Source organism: Glycine max, chromosome 4 (assembly GCF_000004515.6).
Source record: "Glycine max cultivar Williams 82 chromosome 4, Glycine_max_v4.0, whole genome shotgun sequence".
In the NCBI taxonomy this organism is placed as follows: domain Eukaryota; kingdom Viridiplantae; phylum Streptophyta; class Magnoliopsida; order Fabales; family Fabaceae; genus Glycine; species Glycine max.
In genome coordinates this window covers 20,731,801-20,746,662 of record NC_016091.4, presented here as the reverse complement: position 1 = coordinate 20,746,662, position 14,862 = coordinate 20,731,801, and positions in this window count along the sequence as shown.

Here is a 14,862-nt window from a genome sequence, read left to right as displayed (position 1 = left end):
GTACCACTTCTTTCTCAAAGACACCTCTTCATCACTTTCGTAACTTTTGGCCATAAGGCAGAGATTTATCTCTTCATTTTCAGAATCTTCAGAGGATTCCAAATCATTTTCATCCCATGTGATGTATGCTTTCTTCAGTTTCTTTTCACTATGATTTTTCTTTTTAGATTTTTCCATCTTTTTCCTGAAGATGGGACAATCAACCCTCAGATGTCCAGGTTGATTGCATTCAAAGCATTTTAGAATAGAGGATGAATTTTTTGTCCTTCTCTTTGATTTAAAATTTGGTCGCCTCTGATTTCCTCTTACTTTAAGGAACTTGTTGAATCTTTTTACAAAGAGACTTAGATCATCATCATCATCATCTGGATCATTATCCTGATCACTTTCTTCTTGAATTGAGGATGATGCTTTAAGAGCAATTCCTTTCTTTTTCTTGTCATTTTCTTCATTTTGGTGCAATCTCAATAGTTCCATCTCGTGTTCCTGCAACTTACCAAATAAAGTGGCAAGAGACATGTTAGACAAATCTCTTGATTCAGAAATGGCCGTTACTTTGGGTTGCCATTCTCTACTTAAACATCTTAACACCTTGTTTATAAGATCCTCATTTTGAAATTCTTTGCCTAAGGCTGCTAGATGATTTACTATATGTGTAAATCTCTTTTGCATACTCTGAATATTTTCATTTGCATTCATTCTAAATAATTCATACTCATGAGTTAGTGCATTTATCCTAGATCTTTTAACATCTGTAGTTCCTTCATGTGTTAATCGAAGAGTGTCCCACATTTCCTTAGCACTCTTACAATTTGAAACCCTGAAATATTCATCCATTCCTAGGGCAGATGTTATTATGTTTTTGGCTTTTAAGTTGTATTGTACTCGTTTTCTATCCTCTTCAGACCATCTATCTCTAGGTTTTTCTATGGTTATGCTTTCACTTGATGAACTACCATCTATTGAAACTCTTTCTACTGTGGTGGGTATATAAGGCCCTATTTCTATGGCTTCCCAGATATTTAGATCTATTGCCTCGATAAAAATTTGCATTCGGGTTTTCCAGTAGTGGTAACCCTCTCCATTAAAGATTGGAGGTCTATTGATAGAATTCCCTTCCGGAAATAAGGAATTTGCTGAGGCCATCTTTTTCTTGAAGCTTCTAAACTTTATACAAGAATGAAGCTCTGATACCACTTGTTAGACAAGTGGCCTCAGATATCTTAAGAAGGGGGGGTTGAATTAAGATATTCCAAACTGTTTCCCCTAATTAAAAATCTATTTCACTTTTTACTCAAGTTATGAATTCCCTTAATGACAATCTTCTTAAATATTAATTCAAATGAAACAATTTGAATATGAATATAAAGCAATAATAAATAAAGGAGATTAAGGGAAGAGAAAATGCAAACTCAGTTTTATACTGGTTCGGCCACACCCTTGTGCCTACGTCCAGTCCCCAAGCAACCCGCTTGAGAGTTCCACTATCTTGTAAATTCCTTTTACAAGTTCTAAACACACAAGGACAATCCTTCCTTTGTGTTTAGAGATCCTTCACAACAAGAGACTCACAGTCTCTTAATCCCTTAGAGAATGAGAAGAAGAAGAAGAACAAATCTCTCTAGAAAGAGATGGATTTTACAGATTGAGCACTCAAAAAATTCCTTAATGAATTGCAATTGAATTGGCCAAGGAATTCTTAAGAGGATAAAATGAATTTGCTCTTTGAGAGGATAAACACTTTGTTGTTCTGAAAAATCTCTCAGTAATTTCGTGTTTAAGTCACATATATATAGACCATTGGTGGTCATGAATAAAGCCTTTGAAAAGTTGTGACTCTTGAAATTATTTTTCTGAAAATCCTGTCTAGTAATCGATTACATTAATTGTGTAATCGATTACAGCTTTTAAAATTTGAATTAAAACGTTTACTAACTGCTGGTAATCGATTACCAAAATTGTGTAATCGATAACACAGTCTAAAATTTCGAATTCAAATTTTTGTAGCTGTTATAAAATGTATTTGGCCACTGGTAATCGATTACATCCTCTGGTAATCGATTACCAGAGAGTAAAACCTTTGAGAAACACTTTTTAATTTAAATCACTTGGCCAAACCTTTGCTAATTCAATTAGGAATTCCCTTCCTAATATTCTAGTGATCATCTTGATGTTGTGACTTGTAATCTTGAAGTATTGTCTTGAATTTTAATCTTGAAAAGCCCATTTGCATCAATTGCAACACATCATCATGATCATCATCAAAACATCAAAGCCAATTGCATCTACAAAAACACTTCCGTAAGGCTTTCGTAACTTTTCCGTAAAGTACGAAAATGGGGGTGAACTTAGTAATTGGGGTGCGCTCAAAAATCTTCCTCAAGAAGCCTCTGGGGTGCAAGCACCTCCCTTTTTCCCTATAAATAGGAGAGGGGGGCTATGCATTTCGGCTATTTTTGGTGAAAAAATGTGTTTTCGTGAAGAAAATCCAAGTCGAGGTGCTTTTGTAACGCTTCCGAGACGTTTCCGTAAGCGATTATGTGGAAATTCTTCATCGTTCGTCACTGTTCTTCGTTGTTCTTCAGTATTCAACCGGTAAGTTCCCGAAATCGAATCTTTCAATTCATTCTATGCACCCTTAGTGGTCCCTACTTGTTTTGTGTACTTTCACTTCCATTTCGCCTACTTTTAGTTTTCTTTTCTTCCGCTTTCACGAGCTTTTAACTGTTTATTTAAGTTGTTTTCTCACCTAATAAATGATAAAATGAATTTCAACCGATCATTTGTGTTGTAATCTTGTTTAATCACTATTAAAACAAAATCTAACCGATCATTCACGCTCTTACCTCGGTTAAACCAAAAAAAGCAAAATAATAATAAAATAATAAAAATATCATGAAAAATAATAATAAAATAATCAAAATATCTTGGAATAAAATAATCAAAAAAATCAATCGGACGTTTTTCTTTGGAAGTTTCCTTGAATGAATTGACTAATAACCAACGTGAAACTAAGGCTAAAATCAACTCACAAATCAAGCTTTTTCCGCAAAAATCACTCAAAACCGTTTTAAGGTCCAACGCCTTAAACGGTCCTCTTTGCTTTTATCGGTTAACATGGGCCGTTCAAAAGTATAAAATCAACACATAACTTTACTGCTTTTGCAAGAACTACGTAGGTCTGATTTCCTCATCGCAATTGAGGATACGTAGGAGCAAAAGCCCCACTTTTGTCGACCACCCCAAGAGATCATTAATGGTCCAACGCCTTAATGTTTCTCTCCTTTCAAAAACCAAGAGATCGTTAATGGTCCAATGCCTTAACGCTTCTCTCCTTTCAAAACCAAGAGATCCTTAATGGTCTAATGCCTTAATGTTTCTCTCCTTTCAAAAAATCAAAAGATCATTTAATTGTCCAACTCCTTAAACGACTTTTGTTCGGTTAAAATTGATCTTGCGGAAAAAAATCAAAACAACTTAACCAACGTTTAGTTCTAAAAGAACTACGTAGGTCTGATTTCCTCATTGCAATTGAGGATACGTAGGAGCGAGGGAAACACCCTTGTCGACCACAAAAAGATAAAAAATACAAAAAACATAAAAAGCATAAAAACACAAAAGGACATAAAAAAGGGAAAATAAAATATTTTGAAGTCATATTTGCACACTTGATTAAAGGCTGTCGTCCCTTGTGACGGACGCGTGGGGTGCTAATACCTTCCCCGTGCATAAAAACAACTCCCAAACCTTTTCACGATTAAAGTTCATAGACCACACGTTTTGGTTTTTCCAATGTTTTCCTTGAATAAACGTTGGTGGCGACTCCGCGCATTTTCATTTCTTGGAAGACGCACCCGTGAGCCCCGCGTTGCCCTCCCGCTGAAGGGTAGGTTGCGACAGTTGGAGACTCCACTGGGGACTGTTTTTAGAGAGTTAGGCCTTCTAATCTCGTGCAATATCATGACTTCCTCTTTTGTCGGTTTCCTTTTATTTCTCTTACGTTCTTATATATAACTCTTTGATGCTTTTAGTGTGTTTTTGAAATGTATGCATGAGATAGATATTTATTCATTTGATGCACACAAACACCAACACTATTTGTACACACGGTGAGTTGAAAAGGGGCCCTATACCCGGGTCCATGGGAACATAAGGAGTGGAGGTGAATCTGTGGTCATGCTGGGTCTCCGACTTGCTTGATAACAGTGAACCCTCATCTAGAGTTTTCTCTTTGATAGCATGTTGTTGCTGGTAGTCCCTACTGCCGCAATATGTGTTTTCAAAGGGGATGATACCTCTAGAAACCATCAAGAGAGATATGACCACCTTAGGAATTATCACTAAAAGCCTTTTAGTTCCTCTCGTTTAGGTACCTAAAATAGGGACACGAAGTGAACACTCTGCGTGCCTTTTAAGCACTGCCATGCATATAACCTAAATGTCATGTACGCCTTTGCTATATGATTATTTGAGGATATTGCCATGCTGTGTACATCCCCCTGTTGTGCTTTTGCGCATCTGCATCATGTCATCACGCATGCGTTGTATGTTGGTCTTGTCTTTTGTCACGGGAAGCCGGAAGGCTCATATCACCTTCTTAACTGCAGACATGGGGCATTGCGCCCCCGAATGCGCAAGTAAGAAGAGATAATTTTCCGGGCTCTCGTGTCCGTAAATGCATTCATATCATGCATCGCATAAACATCTCTTCATGGCATCATAATGAACATATCGTTCCTGCATTTGTCTGTTATCATATTCCAGCATCACATTTTGCATGAGTCATTGCATCATCATGCATATGCGTTCAACAAACTTTTTGTTCTACAAACTGCATACCTTTTGTTTTCATATTTGCTCATGCATGATCCTTGCGTTTTCCTCTGCAAAACAAAAACAAAAAAAGGAAGCATGAAAATTCACACTACATTCTTAGTTGCATGTGTTAGGTACCAGGAGCCAACCATGTTGGGATCATAAACTCATTTCTAAAAAAAACAAAACAAAACAAAATGATTGAGCATGGTACCTAATGAGTGGTTAACTAGGAAATGATGTTTCTTGGGGCATCTCAATCTCATAATTACATTTTCCATCTATAGCATGCGTATTCCCGAGTCTTTCATCCCTATGAAATGTTGTTGAAGTATTGGCAATTAGAATTGCCATTCCTTGGATTATAGGGTTGAACCAAGCTCATGCTTTTACGAAAAGGTTCATCAAGTCAAGTTGAAGTATGGAAGTAACCATCTTGCAAAAAATTGGGGCAAAAGATGGATCGAGTTACATCCCTGCTTCGTCTATTGCCAAACACATTTAGGATTGTTGATGTCCTTGTTACTTCCAGTTTCATCTTGACAAAGATGTCATGGACCATGTTGAAAATCTAAATTGATTCAACCCCATGTCCTGTGTAAAAATTCGCAACACTTCAACTGTGCATCATTCGCATACATCCATGCTTTTCATTGGTTGCATTGCTCAACATTCTTTCCTTGAAAAAAAATGAACTTAATCATTGTTATAAAAAAGAAAAGAACACGCTTTACGGCGCCCTTACCGAACCCGTGCTAGAGCTAGAGTAATGGGTGAAGTAGAGGAGGTGCAAGAGCAAATAAAGACCGACATGGAGGCCATGAAAGAGCAAATGGCCACAATGATGGAGGCCATGATGAGCATAAAGAAGATACTGGAGGTCAATGCGGCTGCAATAGCCGCTACCAGTACCATTGTTGAGGTGGACCTGACCCCTCCATATGGCCTCAACCAAATAAATCATCCAACCCCATATATGGTAGGTCTGGAAGGCAAAGAGTTGGGAGGTACGGGCGACCCTCATTTAGTGCGAAAAACAAGCATGCCTTCCCGCCATATGGCTTGCCTCCCAATTATACACCACCCAATGTGGCGTACACTCCCGATGAGAATGTCAATAACCCCACTCCGATACTCATTGAGAGCCAATAACCTCAATCTAATCATGCACATGTCTCTCAACCCATGGGGGAGACACATGAAATTCCCCGCCACAATCTATCCAACTTCGAGCCTTGCCTCGGATATGCCATTGAAGGGCAAGCAGTTGGTGATATACCCTTGCAAAACACTTTGGAGGGGCCTCAATTTTGCCCCCAACCACAACCCTTCTATGGAAAAATGGTGGGTTACACACCTTCAAGGTTTGCGGATTTGGTCTTCACCGGTGAAAGGATCAAAGTGCGAAAGTGGGTCTGGAAATAGGTAAATCTGATCATCCTGCTTTGATAAATGTGAAAACTGGGGCAAATGAAGAGGATGAGAATGAGGGAGAAACCCTTGCTATGACTGCCATTCCTACACGGTCAAATTTCCCATCAGCCCAACAATGTCATTACTCAGCCAATATCAGCTCCTATCATTACCCACCATCCAGTCATCCATAAAGGCCATCCCTAAATCAACCACAATGTCTGTCTACCGCACTTCCAATGACGAACACCACCTTTAGCACAAACCAAAACACCAACCAAGAAATGAATTTTGCAACAAAAAAGCCTGTAGGATTCACCCCAAATTCCGGTGTCATATGCTAACTTGCTCCCATATCTACTCGATAATTCAATGGTTGCCATAACCCCAGCCAAGGTTCCTCAACCTCCAATTTTCTGAGGATACGACTCGAACGCAACATGTGCATATCATGGAGGAGTTCCAGGACATTCCATTGAGCATTATATGACCTTGAAGCGTAAGGTGCAAAGTCTAATTAATGCATGCTGGCTAAAATTTAAGGAGAATCACGTGTAAGTCCTGACATTGACAAAAGATGCCACACATGGGGCAATTTTGAAAGCTGTTGTTAGATGTCTCTAATGACTCATCAGGATTTTCAAGTTTATGCCATTATTGTAAACCACAGTTACAATGCTAAATAAAATGGATAAAATTGACATCTTTGTCCCTCATCCTCTCGTAATTACATCTTTGCTTCCACTGGAATGTGGGTGCAAGCCATTGGTTTGTTTGCTCAAGTGACCTGCGCTCCTGAGTTTGGACTTCCAAGACCGTTCAATCAGAAATTACTCATGCTACACATTTGGTGAGGGTGTCGTAAAACGACGAGTAAAGTTCAAAACAATAAGTTTCAAAATAAAAGAAAAAACATTTGATTGACTGTGTCTCAAATAAAGTACAGACATTCATGTGACCTCATTTTATCATTCCTGAAAGTTTGTCTTTTTTGAGAGAGAATGTGAGTTATCAAAAATAGGAATCATTTGACTTAATCTGTCAATTGAAAAAAAAAATCCTTCAAATGTTTCTTGTCCTTGAAAATTCATTTTTGAGAACCTGCACAGTTTCTTCCTTGCTACAAGGTCATGACAAAAGACAAGGTTGATACCTCAAAGCCCTACACTGGGGCAATAAGGGGCACTGTGCATAAGCCTCGAGCGAACCTAGGGGAAGATCAAAAGTTCTCACCCATCGATGTTTTTAAATGAAAAGAGGGGGACAAACCCTAGGTTTTCAATGGATTGATTAAACATCAAACAGCTCCATTGTCGTCACTCCAAAATGGTCAAGTGACTAAATCAAAGAGAACATACACTCTAAGGGAGTTCCCGAAGAGATTTGCAAAAGATAGGATGAGGTTGCATGAATTATCACCTATTTCAAAAATCAAATCAAAATACATAAGAGGGAAAGAATGTCATGAACATTGTACAACTTTCCAGTGCATTGCATTGTTGCATACAAAGTCCACATTTACCGTATTTCAAGACAAAGGTTGCATGCATCTGGATCCCTAAAAATCATGTTAACTACATAGATTTCCTACATCTACTGTCCAATCTTTTTGAATTCGGAATGACCAGCCCTCTCAATGAGTCAATCTCTTGCTTTCTTATAAGGGTGGACACTTGAGGACTACACGACTTCACCTTCAGAGGGCTACATGATCTCGCATTCAGAGGACAACATGTCCTCGCCTTCAGAGGGCTACACGCCCTCACCTACAGAGGACTACACGTCCACGCCTTCAGAGGGCTACACGTCCTCCCCTTCAGAGGGCTACACGTCCTCGCCTTCAGAGGGCTACACGTCCTCCCCTTCAGAGGGCTACACGTCCTCGCCTTCAGAGGGCTACACGTCCTCCCCTTCAGAGGGCTACACGCCATTTCCTTCGTAGGGCTACACGCCCTCACCTTTAGAGGACTACATGTCCTCGCCTTCAGAGGGCTACACGCCCTCACCGTCAGAGGACTACACGTCCTCGCCTTTCAAGGGTTGCACCCCCTCACCTTCAGAGGACTACATGTCCTGGCCTTCAGAGGGCTACACGCCCTCGCCTTCAGAGGACTACACGTCCAAGGCTTTAGAGGACTACACGTCCTCCCCATCAGAGGGCTACATGTCCTCACCATCATAGGGCTACACACCCTCACCTTCAGAGGGCTACATGTCCTCCCCTTCAGAGGACTACACGTCCTGGCCATCAGAGGGCTACATGTCCTCACCTTCGGAGGACTACATGTCCTCCCCTTCAGAGGGATACACGCCCTTGCCTTCGTATGGCTACACGCCCTCAACTTCAGAGGACTACACGTCCTCACCTTCAGAGGGCTATACGCCCTCGGCTTCAGAGGACTACACGTCCTCCCCATCAGAGGGCTACATGTCCTCACCTTCATAGGGCTACACGCCCTCACCTTCATAGGGCTACATGTCCTCACCTTTAGAGGACTACACATCCTCCCATTCAGAGGGCTACACGCCCTCGCCTTCGTAGGGCTGCACGCCCTCACCTTCAGAGGACTACACGTCCTCATCTTTCGAGGGCTGCATGCCCTCACCTTCAGAGGACTACACGTCCTCGCCTTCAGAGGGCTACACGCCCTCACCTTCATAGGACTACACGTCCTAGCCTTCCGAGGGCTGCACGCCCTCACCTTCAAAGAACTACACGTCCTCACCTTCATAGGGCTACATGCCCTCGCCTTCAAGGACTACACGTCCTCGGCTTCAGAGGACTACACGTCCTCCCATCAGAGGGCTACATGTCCTCACCTTCATAGGGCTACTCGCCCTCACCTTCAGAGGGCTACACGTCCTCCCCTTCAGAGGACTACACGTCCTCGCCATCAGAGGGCTGCATGTCCTAACCTTCATAGGGCTACACGCCCCCACCTCAAGAGGGCTACACATCCTCGCCATTAGAGAGCTGAACGCCTTCACCTTCAGAGGACTACACATTTTCACCTCAAGAGGACTACACATCCTCACCATCAAAGGGTTGCACACCCTCACCTTCAGAGGACTACACGTTCTCACCTTTAGAGGGTTGCACGCCCTTGCCTTTAGAGGACTACAGTCCTCACCTCAAGAGGGCTACACATCCTCGCCATCAGAGGGCTACGGGCCCTTACCTTCAGAGGACTACACATCCTCACCTATAGAGGGCTGCACGCCCTCGCCTTTAGAGGACTACACGTCCTCACCTTCAGAAGGCTTCATGCCTTCGCCTTTAGAGGACTACACGTCCTCACCTTCAGAGGGCTGCACGCCCTCGCCTTCAGAGGGCTTCACGCCCTCGCCTTTAGAGGACTACACGCCCTCACCTTCAGAGGGCTGCATGCCCTCACCTTCGGAGGGCTCCAGATCTGCGCCTTAAGACAACTCAAGGTCCTCCGCCCTTAATGCTTAATCGAGGCTTGCGCTCCCGGGTGAGGGGCTAGTAGTTTGCTTTTATCAGTTCCTGGGCCAGCCCCCGATATTGGAGGGCAACCAACTGTGCGAGCACAACTAGAGAGGGAGGCTATCGTGTAGCTACTATGCATATCGGGGCAAGATTTCACCCAGACCGCCACAGGGAGACGAGTGCGGATCATGCGCACCACCACAACTCTGATCTCCCCCTGCCGAAGTGTCAGTTGGTCTGTGCCATCATGACATAGGGATCGCATTCGCAAGACACCCAATGGACCCGGAGAAGTCCAACAGGGCCCTGGGGTTTCCAGCTCTGGTTATGGGCCTCTATCAGTCCTACCGGGTGCCTGTCCCCCAAGCAAGGTCATGCCATCGTGACATAGGTAAGTACGCGCATGGCTCAACTAATTTCTGATGTCATCTATTGTTTGCAAGGATCGCGCCCGCAAGACACCTAGTGGACCCAGAGAAGTCCAACAGGGTCCTAGGGTTTCCAGCTCTGATTACGGGCCTTTGTCAGTTCTACGGAGTGCCCGTTGCCCCCCAGCAAGGTCATCAGGCCCCTATTAACAGGGCTTTCGTCGAGAAGTACTGCGCCGCCAGGCGGGCGCAGGGCGAGGCACCACAGCAGCTTGGGGATGGCCTGCAGCGAGCAACAGACGCACTGCCGCCACCTCTAGAGCCCCTCAGCTCATCTACAAAGGTTGGAGCGTTGCATATGACCCGTGGCCAACCAGCAGGCGACCAAGTCCAAAGCCAAAGGTAAGCAAAAGTACTAGGTCCGTGACTGACAAGTAATCACGCGTCTAGCTCAAGACGTTAAAGAAGCGCTACTAGGAGGCAACCTAGTACCTTTTAAATTTCGGCTTGTTATTTGATCACCTTTGTTTCTCAAGTCATAGTAGGACACACCTAGTTGCTGATGATCCTAAGAATTTAAATAAAACAAGCACAAGCTCAGAGGGTAGTCATACCTCACAAAATATATGTATGTGTGTTTAGGTAGCAAAAATACCTTAGATATGCATGTATGTAATTTAGGTAGCAAAAAAATACCTCACAAAAATATACATATGTTTAGATAGCAAAATACCTCATGAAAAAATAAAGAAAACAGAAAAGTAAAATAAAAATACTTTGGTTGACTAAAAGCCAGCACGCTTTTGAAAAGAATTAACTTCCAGCTTTTCTTTGAAAAAGATTCACCGATCAAAACAAAGGGTTTTGTTGAAAAAATGTGTATACACCTAAAGAGTGAATGCTGTAAAAATTTTCCCGAACACCCAAAATGGACTCGGATGAATGCATGAATTGATAAAGGAGCATATTTTGGAAACACTGGATTGACTTAAATAGGAAAAATGAATCCTGATCCCTAGTGTCACATGACCATAAAAACTTGATGCTTGAGTATCCGCATGGGTGCATGCATGACTAGTTTTGCATAAAATTTCCTAATCATCATTGTTGCATGTGTGTAATGGAAATAATGTGGGACATCCCCTTTATCCCTAAACCGCTGGCCAAACCAACACCCTGACATACATCATGTCCAGCCGTTCTACAAGCCTTGACCCAAAATCCGAACTCACCATAAACCTTGACCTAGGATTGAATTTCCATCCTTGCCCTTGAAAGAAGGAACGGTGGGGTCTCCTAAGAAAGAAGGGTCCCTCACTGTTGAGCTGCTAACACCCTTCAAAAACAAAAGAAAAAAAAAAGAAAGTTCCCAATCAAAGATCGAAAGTAAACAAAAGAAAAGAAAAAAGAAAGTTCCCGATCAAAGATCGGAAGAAAACAAAAGGAAAAGAAAAATTCTCGATCGATGATCGGAAGAAAACGAAAGAAATATACAGAAATGTCTTTGGACCAGACAATATCTGAACAATACAAAATTGTCACAAGTAAACAAGAAAAGAAAGAAAACCACGACTTGAAGTGGGCCCCTCCCTTTGATTGCCAACCAAAATCCTGTGCGCTAACGACTTTCTCGCCCTGCACTAAACAAAAATAGAAAAGGAAAAGACCCAAACACTCAGAGCCAAATTCCTCACCAAAACACCATTCCCGAAAAATTTCTATTGATCCATGATCACGCACGTAATCTTTGATTTGATAGGAAATGATTTGCAAAATTAAGTCATGACATATCTGTGGTTCAGAATTAGGATAAAACACTTACCTGTGTGAGATTGATACACTTTGAGTGATTTTCTTCTATTTTGTTTGACCCAGTGTTTCCTCTAAATGGTCGTTTAGAAACGAAAGCTAACATCCAAAATCTCATTTATGGTTATGAGAAAATTTCATTAGCATACTCTCCTTCCCCAATAGACACATTGTTTTTCATCAAAAAATCATATGTTGCCCTGATCAGTTGAAGGTTGTGTTTCTTTACTAAAGTATGTTCGCATTTTAGTGAAAAAACACCGAGACTATTTTAGTCTCACAAAATCAAGAACTACGTAGGTCTTAGTTCCTCATCATAAATTGAGGATACGCAGGAGCAAAAGCCTTGCTTTTGCCGACCACCCCACCTTTTGTTACCGTGACCCAAGAGTCCAGTTGCATGCGGAGACACCCAACGGTAACCCACACACACCCTTTTCTATCTAGCAACCCGAGAGTCTGGTAGCATGCGGAGCCACCTTACGGTTATCCGCACCTCGTCATTCAAAGACCCCAAGTCTGATTGATAAGTAGAGACCAATGTGGTCATCTGTACCCTTTCCGGAGATGTCAGCATCTTCCAGTAGAGACTATTTTAGTGTCACACCTCTTTCGAAAGAACTACGTAGGTATGAGTTCCTTATCACGAATTGAGGATACATAGGAGCAAAAGCCTCACTTTTGTTGACCACCCCACCTTTTGCTATCGTGACCCGTGAAGTCCGATGACATGCAGAGATACCCAAGTGGTTATCCGCACAAACGATTTCTGTTAATCCTAACCCATGAAGTTAGGTGGCAGGCAGAGATACCCAAGTGGTTATCCCTATAAACACTCTTTCGCTATCTGTCAGACTCAGAGTTTGGTAGCATGCAGAGACTAACGTCGTCTTCTGCACCCTTTGTCAATGAGGGGCAAGCAAACCCATTGACATGCGGAGACTTACGTCGTCTTCTGCACCTTTGTCATCCTGACCCGTGAAGTCAGGTGACATGCGGAGATACCCAAGCGATTATCCGTACAAACGATTTCTGTTAATCCTGACTCATGAAGTCAGGTGACATGCGAAGATACCCAAGTGGTTATCTGCACAAACGATTTCTGTTAATCCTAACCCGTGAAGTTAGGTGGCAGGTGGAGATACCCAAGTGGTTATCCCTATAAACACTCTTTCGCTATCCGCCAGACTCAGAGTCCGGTAGCATGAAGAGACTAACATCGTTTTCTGCACCCTTTGTCAATCAGGGGCAAGCAAACCCGTTGACACGCGGAGACTTACATTGTCTTCTGCGCCTTTGTCATCCTGACCCGTGAAGTCAGGTGACATATGGAGATACCCAAGCGGTTATCCGTACAAACGGTTTCTGTCATCCTGACCCGTGAAGTCAGGTGACATACAAAGATACCCAAGCGGTTATCCGTACAAATAGTTTCTGTCATCCTGACCCATGAAGTAAGGTGACATGCGGAGATACCCAAGCAGTTATCCGTACAAACGGTTTCTGTCATCCTGGCCCGTGAAGTCAGGTGACATGCGGAGATGCCCAAGTGGTTATCTGCACAAATGATTTCTGTTAACCCTGACCCGGGAAATCAGGTGGTAGGCGAGGGTACCGTATGGTTTTCCACACCTTTCGTCAACCAGGGGCAAACGAGCCCGTTGATGCGCAGAGACTAACGTCGTCTTCTACGCCTTTTGTCATACAGGGACAGCGAGTCGGGTGGTAAGCGGAGATACATTATGGTCGTCAGCACCTTTCGTCAATCGAGGCGAATGAGTTCGATGGTATCAGGATGATGTTGGTCGTCTGATTCTGATTATTCTCAAAATTTTAGTAGGTTCTTACTCTCGTCATCCGGAGACATTCAAGCCTGACAACGCATGAGATTCTTCTCTGCTGGGCGGGGACGATCAAGTTCGATAGCGTGTGGAAACGTCGTGGTTATCCCATTTTATCGCTTTCAAGACACTGAAGTTTTGTTGACGCTTCTGATGCCTTTTCTTTTCTTTCTGAATGACAGGTTCCGCTGGTTGGGATATTGATCGGCTGGACAATGTTCCGCTCGAACAAAATCAGTGTCTTATCTTTACTTCGCTTTTATCTCCAATAAAAGATAAGTAAAGAGGGGCAACTGTCATACCCTAATTTCATTCGGGGACCATTGTTTGGTGGCATGCAACCTTCGCTTGACCGCCTCAAGGTACTTAACACTTATCGTTAGGTAATTTATAAAGTTCCGTGACATTCCGGAAGGAAAAAGAGCATTCTTGCGTAATCCGTAAAGTTTCGCAACATTTCGTAAGTCAAAAAGAGCATCGTTACGTAATCCATAAAAGTTTCGTAACGTTTCGAGAAGAAACCGGTCAAAAACATGAAAACGGGGGTGTATTTTGCAAAGTGGGTTGTGTGTAAATAAACCGTTACACTCTAATTTCATCCAAGGACCATTGTAGATCACTTCGGAAGGCTTAACACTCATCGCGGTGCAATCCGTAAAGTTTCGTGAGATTTCGGAAAGAAAACAGCCAAAAACACAAAAATGGGGGGTGAACTTATCAAGATAGGGGTGTAAATAGAAATTCGAATCTAGGCCCTTCTGGAATATTTTGGAAATTAGGTTGCTTAAGGAGGAAGCCACTGGGCGGCAAGCTCCTCCACGTTGTTGAAAAATGGTTTTCGGGGCTTCCGTAATGCTTCCGTAAAATTTCTGAAAACCTTGGGTAAGCATATTTCACTTAACATTGGTGAAAGGGAATGAAAATCAAATCTGAAACACTTCCGTAAGGCTTCCGTAACTTTTTCGTAAAGTACGAAAAGGGGGGTGAACTTAGTAATTGGGGTGCGCTTAGAAATCTTCCTCAAGAAGCCTCTGGGCGGCAAGCACTTCCCTTTTTCCCTATAAATAGGAGAGGGGGAGATGTTTCAAAATATTCCATACCCCTTGGCTATGCATTTCGACTGTTTTGGGTGAAAAATTGTGTTTTCGTGAATCCAAGCCGAGGT